Here is a 13,610-nt window from a genome sequence, read left to right on the forward strand (position 1 = left end):
CGAAGAAGTGGGCTGAGATCCCTAAAACATGTTGTCCTTTTTAATCATACTAAATAAATAATTTAATATTTTTACATTTACCCTGTGGTTTGGGTTCTTACATCTGGAGTGGTAAAGACACCATCTATATCCCATGCTGATGTCACAGTGCAGTGCAGTGTCACCCTGTATACCGGATGTTATATCTCTATATCCCATGCTGATGTCACAGTGCAGTGTAGTGTCACCCTGTATCCCCGGATGTTATATCTCTATATCCCATGCTGATGTCACAGTGCAGTGTCACCCTGTATCCTGGATGTTATATCTCTATATCCCATGCTGATGTCACAGTGCAGTGTAGTGTCACCTTGTATCCCCGGATGTTATATCTCTATATCCCATGCTGATGTCACAATGCAGTGTAGTGTCACCCTGTATCCCGGATGTTATATCTCTATATCCCATGCTGATGTCACAGTGCAGTGTAGTGTCACCCTGTATCCCGGATGTTATATCTCTATATCCCATGCTGATGTCACAGTGCAGTGTAGTGTCACCTTGTATCCCCGGATGTTATATCTCTATATCCCATGCTGATGTCACAGTGCAGTGTAGTGTCACCCTGTATCCCGGATATTATATTTATATATCCCATGCTGATGTCACAGTGCAGTGCAGTGTCACCATGTATCCCGGATGTTATATCTCTATATCCCATGCTGATGTCACAATGCAGTGTAGTGTCACCCTGTATCCCGGATGTTATATCTCTATATCCCATGCTGGTGTCACAGTGCAGTGTAGTGTCACCCTGTATCCAGGATGTTATATCTCTATATCCCATGCTGATGTCACAATGCAGTGCAATGTCACCCTGTATCCTGGAATGTTATATCTCTATATCCCATGCTGATGTCACAGTGCAGTGTAGTGTCACCCTGTATCCCGGATGTTATATCTCTATATCCCATGCTGGTGTCACAGTGCAGTGTAGTGTCACCCTGTATCCCCGGATGTTATATCTCTATATCCCATGCTGATGTCACAGTGCAGTGTAGTGTCACCCTGTATCTCCGGATGTTATATCTCTATATCCCATGCTGATGTCACAGTGCAGTGTAGTGTCACCCTGTATCCCCGGATGTTATATCTCTATATCCCATGCTGGTGTCACAGTGCAGTGTAGTGTCACCCTGTATCCCCGGATGTTATATCTCTATATCCCATGCTGATGTCACAGTGCAGTGTAGTGTCACCCTGTATCCTGGAATGTTATATCTCTATATCCCATGCTGGTGTCACAGTGCAGTGTAGTGTCACCCTGTATCTCCGGATGTTATATCTCTATATCCCATGCTGATGTCACAATGCAGTGTAGTGTCACCCTGTATCCCCGGATGTTATATCTCTATATTCCATGCTGATGTCACAGTGCAGTGTAGTGTCACCCTGTATCCCGGATGTTATATCTCTATATCATATGCTGATGTCACAGTGCAGTGTAGTGTCACCCTGTATCCCGGATGTTATATCTCTATATCCCATGCTGATGTCACAGTGCAGTGTAGTGTCACCTTGTATCCCCGGATGTTATATCTCTATATCCCATGCTGATGTCACAGTGCAGTGTAGTGTCACCCTGTATCTCCGGATGTTATATCTCTATATTCCATGCTGATGTCACAGTGCAGTGTAGTGTCACCCTGTATCCCGGATGTTATATCTCTATATCCCATGCTGATGTCACAGTGCAGTGTAGTGTCACCCTGTATCCCGGATGTTATATCTCTATATCCCATGCTGATGTCACAGTGCAGTGTAGTGTCACCTTGTATCCCCGGATGTTATATCTCTATATCCCATGCTGATGTCACAGTGCAGTGTAGTGTCACCCTGTATCCCGGATGTTATATCTCTATATCCCATGCTGATGTCACAGTGCAGTATAGTGTCACCCTGTATCCCGGATGTTATATCTCTATATCCCATGCTGATGTCACAGTGCAGTGTAGTGTCACCCTGTATCCCCGGATGTTATATCTCTATATCCCATGCTGGTGTCACAGTGCAGTGTAGTGTCACCCTGTATCCCCGGATGTTATATCTCTATATCCCATGCTGATGTCACAGTGCAGTGTAGTGTCACCCTGTATCCTGGAATGTTATATCTCTATATCCCATGCTGGTGTCACAGTGCAGTGTAGTGTCACCCTGTATCTCCGGATGTTATATCTCTATATCCCATGCTGATGTCACAATGCAGTGTAGTGTCACCCTGTATCCCCGGATGTTATATCTCTATATTCCATGCTGATGTCACAGTGCAGTGTAGTGTCACCCTGTATCCCGGATGTTATATCTCTATATCATATGCTGATGTCACAGTGCAGTGTAGTGTCACCCTGTATCCCGGATGTTATATCTCTATATCCCATGGTGGTGTCATAGTGCAGTGTAGTGCAGTGTCACGTTGTATCCCGGATGTTATATCTCTATATCCCATGGTGGTGTCATAGTGCAGTGTAGTGCAGTGTCACGTTGTATCCCGGATGTTATATCTCTATATCCCATGCTGATGTCACAGTGCAGTGTAGTGTCACCCTGTATCCCGGATGTTATATCTCTATATCCCATGCTGATTTCACAGTGCAGTGTAGTGTCACCTTGTATCCCCGGATGTTATATCTCTATATCCCATGCTGATTTCACAGTGCAGTGTAGTGTCACCCTGTATCCCGGATGTTATATCTCTATATCCCATGCTGATGTCACAGTGCAGTGTAGTGTCACCTTGTATCCCCGGATGTTATATCTCTATATCCCATGCTGATGTCACAGTGCAGTGTAGTGTCACCCTGTATCCCCGGATGTTATATCTCTATATCCCATGCTGATGTCACAGTGCAGTGTAGTGTCACCTTGTATCCCCGGATGTTATATCTCTATATCCCATGCTGATGTCACAGTGCAGTGTAGTGTCACCCTGTATCCCGGATGTTATATCTCTATATTTCATGCTGATGTCACAGTGCAGTGTAGTGTCACCCTGTATCCCGGATGTTATATCTCTATATCCCATGCTGATGTCACAGTGCAGTGTAGTGTCACCCTGTATCCCGGATGTTATATCTCTATATCCCATGCTGATGTCACAGTGCAGTGCAGTGTCACCCTGTATCCCCGGATGTTATATCTCTATATCCCATGCTGATGTCACAGTGCAGTGTAGTGTCACCCTGTATCCCGGATGTTATATCTCTATATCCCATGCTGATGTCACAGTGCAGTGTAGTGTCACCCTGTATCCCGGATGTTATATCTCTATATCTCATGCTGATGTCACAGTGCAGTGTAGTGTCACCTTGTATCCCGGATGTTATATCTCTATATCCCATGCTGGTGTCACAGTGCAGTGTAGTGTCACCTTGTATCCCCGGATGTTATATCTCTATATCCCATGCTGATGTCACAGTGCAGTGTAGTGTCACCCTGTATCCCGGATGTTATATCTCTATATCCCATGCTGATGTCACAGTGCAGTGTAGTGTCACCCTGTATCCCGGATGTTATATCTCTATATCCCATGCTGATGTCACAGTGCAGTGTAGTGTCACCCTGTATCCCGGAAGTTATATCTCTATATCCCATGCTGATGTCACAGTGCAGTGTAGTGTCACCCTGTATCCTGGAATGTTATATCTCTATATCCCATGCTGGTGTCACAGTGCAGTGTAGTGTCACCCTGTATCTCCGGATGTTATATCTCTATATCCCATGCTGATGTCACAATGCAGTGTAGTGTCACCCTGTATCCCCGGATGTTATATCTCTATATTCCATGCTGATGTCACAGTGCAGTGCAGTGTCACCCTGTGTCCCGGATGTTATATCTATATATCCCATGCTGATGTCACAGTGCAGTGTAGTGTCACCCTGTATCCCCGGATGTTATATCTCTATATCCCATGCTGATGTCACAGTGCAGTGTAGTGTCACCCTGTATCCCGGATGTTATATCTCTATATCCCATGCTGATGTCACAGTGCAGTGTAGTGTCACCTTGTATCCCCGGATGTTATATCTCTATATCCCATGCTGATGTCACAGTGCAGTGTAGTGTCACCCTGTATCCCCGGATGTTATATCTCTATATTCCATGCTGATGTCACAATGCAGTGTAGTGTCACCCTGTATCCCCGGATGTTATATCTCTATATTCCATGCTGATGTCACAGTGCAGTGCAGTGTCACCCTGTATCCCGGATGTTATATCTCTATATCCCATGCTGATTTCACAGTGCAGTGTAGTGTCACCTTGTATCCCCGGATGTTATATCTCTATATCCCATGCTGATGTCACAGTGCAGTGTAGTGTCACGTTGTATCCCGGATGTTATATCTCTATATCCCATGCTGGTGTCATAGTGCAGTGTAGTGCAGTGTCACGTTGTATCCCGGATGTTATATCTCTATATCCCATGCTGATGTCACAGTGCAGTGTAGTGTCACCCTGTATCCCGGATGTTATATCTCTATATCCCATGCTGATTTCACAGTGCAGTGTAGTGTCACCCTGTATCCCGGATGTTATATCTCTATATCCCATGCTGATTTCACAGTGCAGTGTAGTGTCACCTTGTATCCCCGGATGTTATATCTCTATATCCCATGCTGATTTCACAGTGCAGTGTAGTGTCACCCTGTATCCCGGATGTTATATCTCTATATCCCATGCTGATGTCACAGTGCAGTGTAGTGTCACCTTGTATCCCCGGATGTTATATCTCTATATCCCATGCTGATGTCACAGTGCAGTGTAGTGTCACCCTGTATCCCCGGATGTTATATCTCTATATCCCATGCTGATGTCACAGTGCAGTGTAGTGTCACCTTGTATCCCCGGATGTTATATCTCTATATCCCATGCTGATGTCACAGTGCAGTGTAGTGTCACCCTGTATCCCGGATGTTATATCTCTATATTCCATGCTGATGTCACAGTGCAGTGTAGTGTCACCCTGTATCCCGGATGTTATATCTCTATATCCCATGCTGATGTCACAGTGCAGTGTAGTGTCACCCTGTATCCCGGATGTTATATCTCTATATCCCATGCTGATGTCACAGTGCAGTGCAGTGTCACCCTGTATCCCCGGATGTTATATCTCTATATCCCATGCTGATGTCACAGTGCAGTGTAGTGTCACCCTGTATCCCGGATGTTATATCTCTATATCCCATGCTGATGTCACAGTGCAGTGTAGTGTCACCCTGTATCCCGGATGTTATATCTCTATATCCCATGCTGATGTCACAGTGCAGTGTAGTGTCACCTTGTATCCCGGATGTTATATCTCTATATCCCATGCTGGTGTCACAGTGCAGTGTAGTGTCACCCTGTATCCCCGGATGTTATATCTCAATATCCCATGCTGATGTCACAGTGCAGTGCAGTGTCACCCTGTATCTCCGGATGTTATATCTCTATATCCCATGCTGATGTCACAGTGCAGTGCAGTGTCACCCTGTATCTCCGGATGTTATATCTCTATATTCCATGCTGATGTCACAGTGCAGTGTAGTGTCACCCTGTATCCCGGATGTTATATCTCTATATCCCATGCTGATGTCACAGTGCAGTGTAGTGTCACCCTGTATCCCGGATGTTATATCTCTATATCCCATGCTGATGTCACAGTGCAGTGTAGTGTCACCCTGTATCCCGGATGTTATATCTCTATATCCCATGCTGATGTCACAGTGCAGTGTAGTGTCACCCTGTATCCCGGATGTTATATCTCTATATCCCATGCTGATGTCACAGTGCAGTGTAGTGTCACCTTGTATCCCCGGATGTTATATCTCTATATCCCATGCTGATGTCACAGTGCAGTGTAGTGTCACCCTGTATCCCGGATGTTATATCTCTATATTCCATGCTGATGTCACAGTGCAGTGTAGTGTCACCCTGTATCCTGGAATGTTATATCTCTATATCCCATGCTGGTGTCACAGTGCAGTGTAGTGTCACCCTGTATCTCCGGATGTTATATCTCTATATCCCATGCTGATGTCACAATGCAGTGTAGTGTCACCCTGTATCCCCGGATGTTATATCTCTATATTCCATGCTGATGTCACAGTGCAGTGTAGTGTCACCCTGTATCCCGGATGTTATATCTCTATATCCCATGCTGATGTCACAGTGCAGTGTAGTGTCACCCTGTATCCCCGGATGTTATATCTCTATATCCCATGCTGATGTCACAGTGCAGTGTAGTGTCACCCTGTATCCCGGATGTTATATCTCTATATCCCATGCTGATGTCACAGTGCAGTGTAGTGTCACCTTGTATCCCCGGATGTTATATCTCTATATCCCATGCTGATGTCACAGTGCAGTGTAGTGTCACCTTGTATCCCCGGATGTTATATCTCTATATCCCATGCTGATGTCACAGTGCAGTGTAGTGTCACCTTGTATCCCCGGATGTTATATCTCTATATCCCATGCTGATGTCACAGTGCAGTGTAGTGTCACCCTGTATCCCCGGATGTTATATCTCTATATCCCATGCTGATGTCACAGTGCAGTGTAGTGTCACCCTGTATCCCGGATGTTATATCTCTATATCCCATGCTGATGTCACAGTGCAGTGTAGTGTCACCTTCAGTGTTCTCCCCAGCATCAAATAGGTGGGCGCTCCGCCCGGGTAAGTTGGGCGCCCGCCCGGCTGCCATCTCGCGCTGGGCAGTCATCTCGCACCTGGCTTTTATGCACATACATTTTTAGATGTTCCCGGCGGGCGTAGGAAAAGTACTGTGCTCAGCGTACGCTGCGTGAGCCACTCTCCTCTACGTAGGAGACCTCGCACTTCCTGGCAGGCTGTATTTGTGATGCCTGGTGCCTCGAGAATGCTCATTGGCTTGGTGGCATAAGAGGCGGGACTATCTGTTCTGAATGCTGTGGGCGGCTGGGAGCGTTCCTCCACGAACGAGAAGTTTAGCAGCGTGACAGCCAGTCAGCTAGAATAGCGTGTTTATCTCCTTGAGTCTTACACGTGGGTAAGCTGCCGATCTTCTTTCACTCTGCTTTTGGCTGTCACCTTCATTTTGCTAGTGTTATTTATCACTCTGTGGGAGTGTAGGTTGCCCTTTAGAAGTTTTCCTTGTGCGCTGATCTCGGTTTTGTTATTTAGCACTGGATTGCGTTGGAGGTCTGATCAGCTTATACCCAGCATTTTGTAACACAGCTGCTAATAACCAACAACACTTATTTATTTGCTTTTTTTTTTAAGCTATCTCTCGGTGCTGCGGTGTGCTTTGTGTTGGCCAATATGGTGTGCACCTAAACTGCAAAACAAAATTTTCTGAATGATGATCAGGCTTGTGATTAATTGTGGTCTTTTTTTTTTCTGATCATTGTTAGTGATAGGTTAGTTTACTCCTGCACATATCCCCCATATATTGGGCATTATCATCTGACCTTCTGGTATATGTTTTTTTTTTTTTTCTTATGTCAGCCTGTGAGCTAACTCTAGCAGTTACTCTGTGCTGTGAAAACTGTCCAGCAAAAGTCTGTGCAAAGTGGTCCATTGCACAAACTAAAGAATGAACTCTTGAGCCAGTGTAGAGAGACTACAAGGTATGCGCACTATGAGATATGCAATACCCCTTGACCCGCCACATCCCCCCCCACCCCCGACTACCCTTACTTTTCTCTCAGCAGCATTAACATCTGACATGCAACAAACACTCCCGTGTGGAGCACAGCAATAACCCCCATAACCACCAAATTTCCCCGTCTCGCACCACCCGGCTACTTTTCCATGCCACCCGGCTGGAGAAAAATTCTGGGGAGAACACTGACCTTGTATCCCCGGATGTTATATCTCTATATCCCATGCTGATGTCACAGTGCAGTGCAGTGTCACCCTGTATCCCGGATATTATATCTCTATATTCCATGCTGATGTCACAGTGCAGTGTAGTGTCACCTTGTATCCCCGGATGTTATATCTCTATATCCCATGCTGATGTCACAGTGCAGTGTAGTGTCACCCTGTATCCCCGGATGTTATATCTCTATATCCCATGCTGATGTCACAGTGCAGTGTAGTGTCACCCTGTATCCCCGGATGTTATATCTCTATATTCCATGCTGATGTCACAGTGCAGTGTAGTGTCACCCTGTATCCCCGGATGTTATATCTCTATATCCCATGCTGATGTCACAGTGCAGTGTAGTGTCACCCTGTATCCCGGATGTTATATCTCTATATCCCATGCTGATGTCACAGTGCAGTGTAGTGTCACCCTGTATCCTGAGATGTTGGGTTCCTGTATCCCTGATGTTGGTATATCTCTATATCTCATGCTGGTGTCATAGTGCAGTGTAGGGTCACCCTGTATCCCTGATGTTGTTATATCTCTATATATCCCATGCTGGTGTCATAGTGCAGTGTAGTGTCACCCTGTATACTAGATGTTATATCTCTATATCCCATGATGATGTCACAGTATGATGTATAGACTCACCCTATATCCCGGGATGTTGGTTCCCTGTATCCTGTGGTTTTCCACTGTACACAGGAAGAGTAAAGCGAAAGTGAAAGTTACATTGTTACACCTCCTGCCTCCTCCTATTGGCTGTCAGCAGGCTGGGAGGTTGTGTGTCACCCAATCCTGTGACACAGGCAGACACTGCTGTGTAGTGTAATGTAATGGCTGGCTGAGTGGAGGGAGGGGGATTAGTGGGAGGCTGGGAAGGGTTATAAATACTCCCATGAAGGCTGCAGCTACAGGTAACACTGTAATCTCTTCTCAGCAAGAAGCATTAACCCCTCGGCTGCCTTGCTAGAAAACATCAGTTATTAGGGTAGAAGTCATGTATTGTTTTTTGCCACTTTAGATTCAGTGAAACACAAACATACAAGCAAAGCTGAACCTGCAGGGTCAGGAAAACTGATGTGGTGTGATAGATTGTTTGGGAAAATTGAAACAATTATTTTAAAACATTAGGTTCCCTCAAAAGCTATGGGGTTGGTTCATAATGGCCATAAACCTGTTGAAAAAAACCAAAAAGGTCAAAGGCTTGCGCTCCACAGCACAGTTTACTAATAACTTTAAAGAGTCACTGAAGCGGAAAAAAAAAATGATGATATTATGATTTGTATGTGTAGCACAGCTAAGAAATAAGACATTAGGATCAGATACATCAGTCTAATTGTTTCCAGTACAGGAAGAGTTGAGAAACCCCAGTTGTTATCTCTATGCAAACAAGCCATTAAAGGATACCACAACTGACATGTGGCATAATGAGATAGACATGGATATGTACAGTGCCTAGCACACAAATAACTATGCTGTGTTCCTTTTTTTCTTTCTCTGCCTGAAAGAGGTAAATATCAGGTATGTAAGTGGCTGACTCAGTCCTGACTCAGACAGGAAGTGACTACAGTGTGACCCTCACTGATAAGAATTTCCCCCTTTTTTTATCTCTTTCTTGCTCTCAGAAGCCATTTTCTTCTAGGAAAGTGTTTTATAGTTGGAATTTCTTATCAGTGAAGGTCACACTGTAGTCACTTCCTGTCTGAGTCAGGACTGAGTCAGCCACTTACATACCTGATATTTACCTCTTTCAGGCAGAGAAAGAAAAAAAGGAACACAGCATAGTTATTTGTGTGCTAGGCACTGTACATACCCATGTCTATCTCATTATGCCACATGTCAGTTGTGGTATCCTTTAAGCTCTACGACTAAGTTAGTAGTGGAGAGGGCTGTTATCTGACTTTTATTATCTCAACTGTTCTTGGACTATTCACTTTTTCTCTGGCAGAGGAGAGGTCATTACTTCACAGACTGCTCGGAAAGAATCATTTTGAATGCTGAGTGTTGTGTAATCTGCACATATTATAGAATGATGCAATGTTAGAAAAAACACTATATACTTGAAAATAAAAGTATGAGAATATTTACTTTGCTGCTAATCTTCTAGTAATTATTCATAGTACACAACCAATTCACTATATCATATTTTTTTTTCGCTTCAGTGTCTCTTTAAAGGAAAACTTTAAAAATACAAATTTCACCAATCAGATAGGGGATATGCTGGCTCCAAAAGAACACATATATACTCCAGTTTTTAAAATCCAGTCCACATAAAAGCCGCGATCACAATCCACTTGGCCTGCTTGTCCGCAGATAGAAGGAATGGGATTTCCCTGTAAAACAAACTTTACCCAGCGCAATACTGCATCAATTAAAACACACAGTGATCACTCCAGGGATGGTGTATAGGGCCTCCACCAGCAACACTTGATGCTAGAGGGGTACTGCGCCCCCGTAGTGGGTCACACCGTGTCCCTATTAAGCGCATCAGCCCTCCAAACACCTGGGCACTGCACTCCTTAAAGGAATACTATCGATACCCGAGTGTTCTAAAATGACAATGTACAAATAATGTCTAAGTAGCTGTGTAAACATTTTCTTACTTTTCATGTTAAATATCAGAGGCAAAAGCTGTAATTTATTGAGGGTAGGATTTCGCTATATTGGGACAAATCAATTGCAGAAGGGGTGTCTGCTTCAATGCACAGCCAGAGTTGCATATCAGACTACAGAAAGCAAATATCAAACATATCAAACTCTGAAAGCAAAAACAGTATGAAAAGCTGTGACAATTAGTTACATTTCCTCTGCTCTCTTCAGACACTTCAGTCAGAAACACAGGACACCAGAAGCTGCAGCTGTTGGGAGCTTTGTCTCTGTCACACACAGAGCTACACATAGAGTTAACTGATCAAGTGTGAGGGGAATTTCCCCTCTCCTCATGGCTCAGTCAGCCGTCAGTTTTGGTGTCAGTAAAGTTTGAAAGTATTTTGCTAACAGTAAACAAAGAAGTTGCTACTAAAATGTATACACCAGTACTTAGCAGCACTTCCCAAACAATTCCTGTGTCAATTGAAAAAAATATGTGAATCGATAGTATTCCTTTAAGACCAAAGTCCTTTAAATAGAAGCGGGACTCGCATAGCATAAAACCTTACACATTTATTGCTAAAAGCTGCATAAAAAACTGCGTTCCAGATACAAAAGAACAAGCGCTTATCTGAATTTGTGCCGGCCACCGCCGCGGACGGATCCCGCTGCACGCCTTAGTCCCCGCTCTGCTCCACCAACTTCCTGGATAAGTCCCACATGACTCTAAACTCCGCATCCAGGAAGTTGGTGGAGCAGAGCGGGGACTGAGGCGTGCAGCGGGATCGGTCCGCGGCGGTGGCTGCCACAAATTCAGATAAGCGCTTGTTCTTATGTATCTGGAACGCAGTTTTTTATGCAGCTTTTATGCCCACTACGGGGGCGCAGTACCCCTCAAGCATCAAGTGTTTCTGGTGGAGGCCCTATACACCATCCCTGGAGTCATCACTGTGCGTTTTAATTTATGCAGCATTGCGCTATGTAAAGTTTGTTTTACAGGGAAATCCCATATCTTCTATCTGCGGACAAGCAGGCTATGGGGATCATAAATCTGTTGGCTTGGAGAACAATCGGCCATTTGATTATGATTCAATTATTATTATTATTAGAGGGCTATCGAAGCGGAGTGGACATTTGCCTGGCAGTCCTACAGATCCTCAGCCATAGACCCTGCAGATGCAGAACAAGCAGATGCAGATCAAGTGCTCTGATCCAAGCCTGACTGGATTAGCTTCATGCTTGTTTCAGGTGTGTGATCCAGACATTCAGGGCTGGGTCACACTTGGCGCTTTTTCAGCCCTTTGCTGATCGCCGGTGATCAGCAAAGTGCTGCTCTTAATGTATTCCTATGGATACATTCACACTGCAGCGTTTGCAATCAATCACCAACGTGCTGCGGGAAGCATTTTGGGGGCGATCACGCTGTGATTCTCATTCTATTGAACGGGAATCACAAATCGCGCTGAAAAGCTATATTTTGGTCACAAATTGCAGGCTAGCGGTGTTCCAACTGCCAAGTGTGAACCAGCCCTCGGACACTACTGTAGCCAAAGAGACTAGCAGGGCAGCCAGTGGACTAGCCGACCGCGTCAGCCCCAGGACTGCCTAACGCTGATCGGCGTAAAGTCCTCGGACTCTGTATTGCAGGAGATGCGCACGCAGGGTGCGCGCGCATCTCCTGCTTGGTGGGCGATCGCCGATCGGAGACTGTTAGACGACATCTAATTACTTTGTACAGCGTTGCGATCTGCAGCAGCGCTGTACTGGGGACAGCAGTGTGACACAGCTGTCCCCCTGGAGCACTAGAGAGCAATTGGGTCTCTCATAGGCTGAAGCCTATGACAGCCGATCACCATGATTGGCCGGCTGCAGGGAGGGAGGGAGGGGAACAAAAAAGATAAAAAATAGTAATATTTATTGAAAATAAAGAAAAATATTTACAAAAAAATAAATAAAAACAGGAGGAGCAATCAGACCCCACCAACAGAGAGCTCTGTTGGTGGGGTGAAAAGGGGAGGGGGGGAAATCACTTGTGTGCTGTGTTGTGCGGCCCTGCAGCTTGGCTGCAGCTGCTGCTTTGCAGCTGCAGTGGGCTATAATACAAAAAAAGAAAAACCCTGGTCTTTAGGGGGGTTTAACATTGTGGTCCTCAAGTGGTTAAAAGGAACAAATATGGCTGCCAACACATGCCTGTTAGGTTTCCTTTCAGAAAACAAAAGCAAACAAAAAACCCCACCTACAGTCAATTGCTAAGCTCATCTCTACTGACTGACTTGTCATACTCTATGCAGGTTTTGTCACTGGTCAGAGGTAGATCCCAGTCCCCAAGCAGCAAGACACAGGTGGTGATCACCTCAGGATATTAGGCCCGGTTGGTGGGTCACTTACCAGCCACAGAGCGAGGTGGGTAGATGGACATGTTGAGGACAAGTCACATCGGATCTTCCTTATTGTGCTTCCTCTGTCACACCAGGAAGTTATGGGAGATGACAACAAGCTGCAGCTTGAACATCATCGTCACCAGGAAGGGCTGAGTACATGGTCTCCTGTGTAATAACTAATCCCAGCTGGAGCTCACCAATTACATCACCTCCTCCTGATCACTGCAGAGCAAGTCTAACCACAGCTGTGCTCTGTAATGCTAAACTGTGGTCCACCATAGAAATGTGGTCAGGCTGCCTCTGGCTTCCTTAAAGGACACCTGAACTGACAGAGATACGGTGGCTGCCACGTTTCCCTTTAGTCAATAATTGCATGGCAGTCATGCTGATCTCTTTGGATGTAGCGGATCAGTTCTAGTCTAGTTTAGGGGACCCAGCAGGACACTCTATATGGGACAGTTCTCCAATCACAGCACCCTCTACTGCATGAAGTGTTGTGATTGTTGCTGAATAGTATGGGCATTGTTTACTATAACCTATCTGAAACCTAGCAGTTCAAGAACATGGGCGTATCAATCATCCCTGCGACCCCTGCCATTGCAGGGGGGCCTAGAGGCTTTGGGGGCCCCTCCTCCATCCTCTCCCCAACCGCAAGTGGCAAAAAAACCTCCCTGTTTGCTCACAAAAACCATGTGCAGGAGCATGTCTCTCTCTGCTGCCTTTCGCCGACTCTCGATCATGTGACCTGCATGGAGTTAGGGGACCAAG

The 13,610-nt window shown here is 45.4% G+C and overlaps 1 protein-coding gene across 3 annotated transcripts in view; it reads right to left on the reverse strand.

Moving 5' to 3' along the window:
* Window positions 1–13,610, reverse strand: part of LOC137524295 (RING finger protein 112-like) — a 58,399-nt gene that overhangs the window by 41,192 nt on the left and 3,597 nt on the right. Inside the window, exon 1 of one of the 3 annotated variants that reach the window (XM_068244006.1) lies at window positions 12,850–12,939. The exons of 1 other annotated variant lie outside the window; for it this stretch is intronic. The gene's annotated coding sequence lies outside the window, so the exon portion shown is untranslated. Of the gene's footprint in view, window positions 1–8,520; window positions 8,587–12,849; window positions 12,940–13,610 lie in introns of those variants that run through there. One more of the 3 variants, XM_068244004.1, reaches the window with a different exon arrangement.

This window comes from Hyperolius riggenbachi, chromosome 7 (genome assembly GCF_040937935.1).
Source record: "Hyperolius riggenbachi isolate aHypRig1 chromosome 7, aHypRig1.pri, whole genome shotgun sequence".
Taxonomy (NCBI): Eukaryota; Metazoa; Chordata; class Amphibia; order Anura; family Hyperoliidae; genus Hyperolius; species Hyperolius riggenbachi.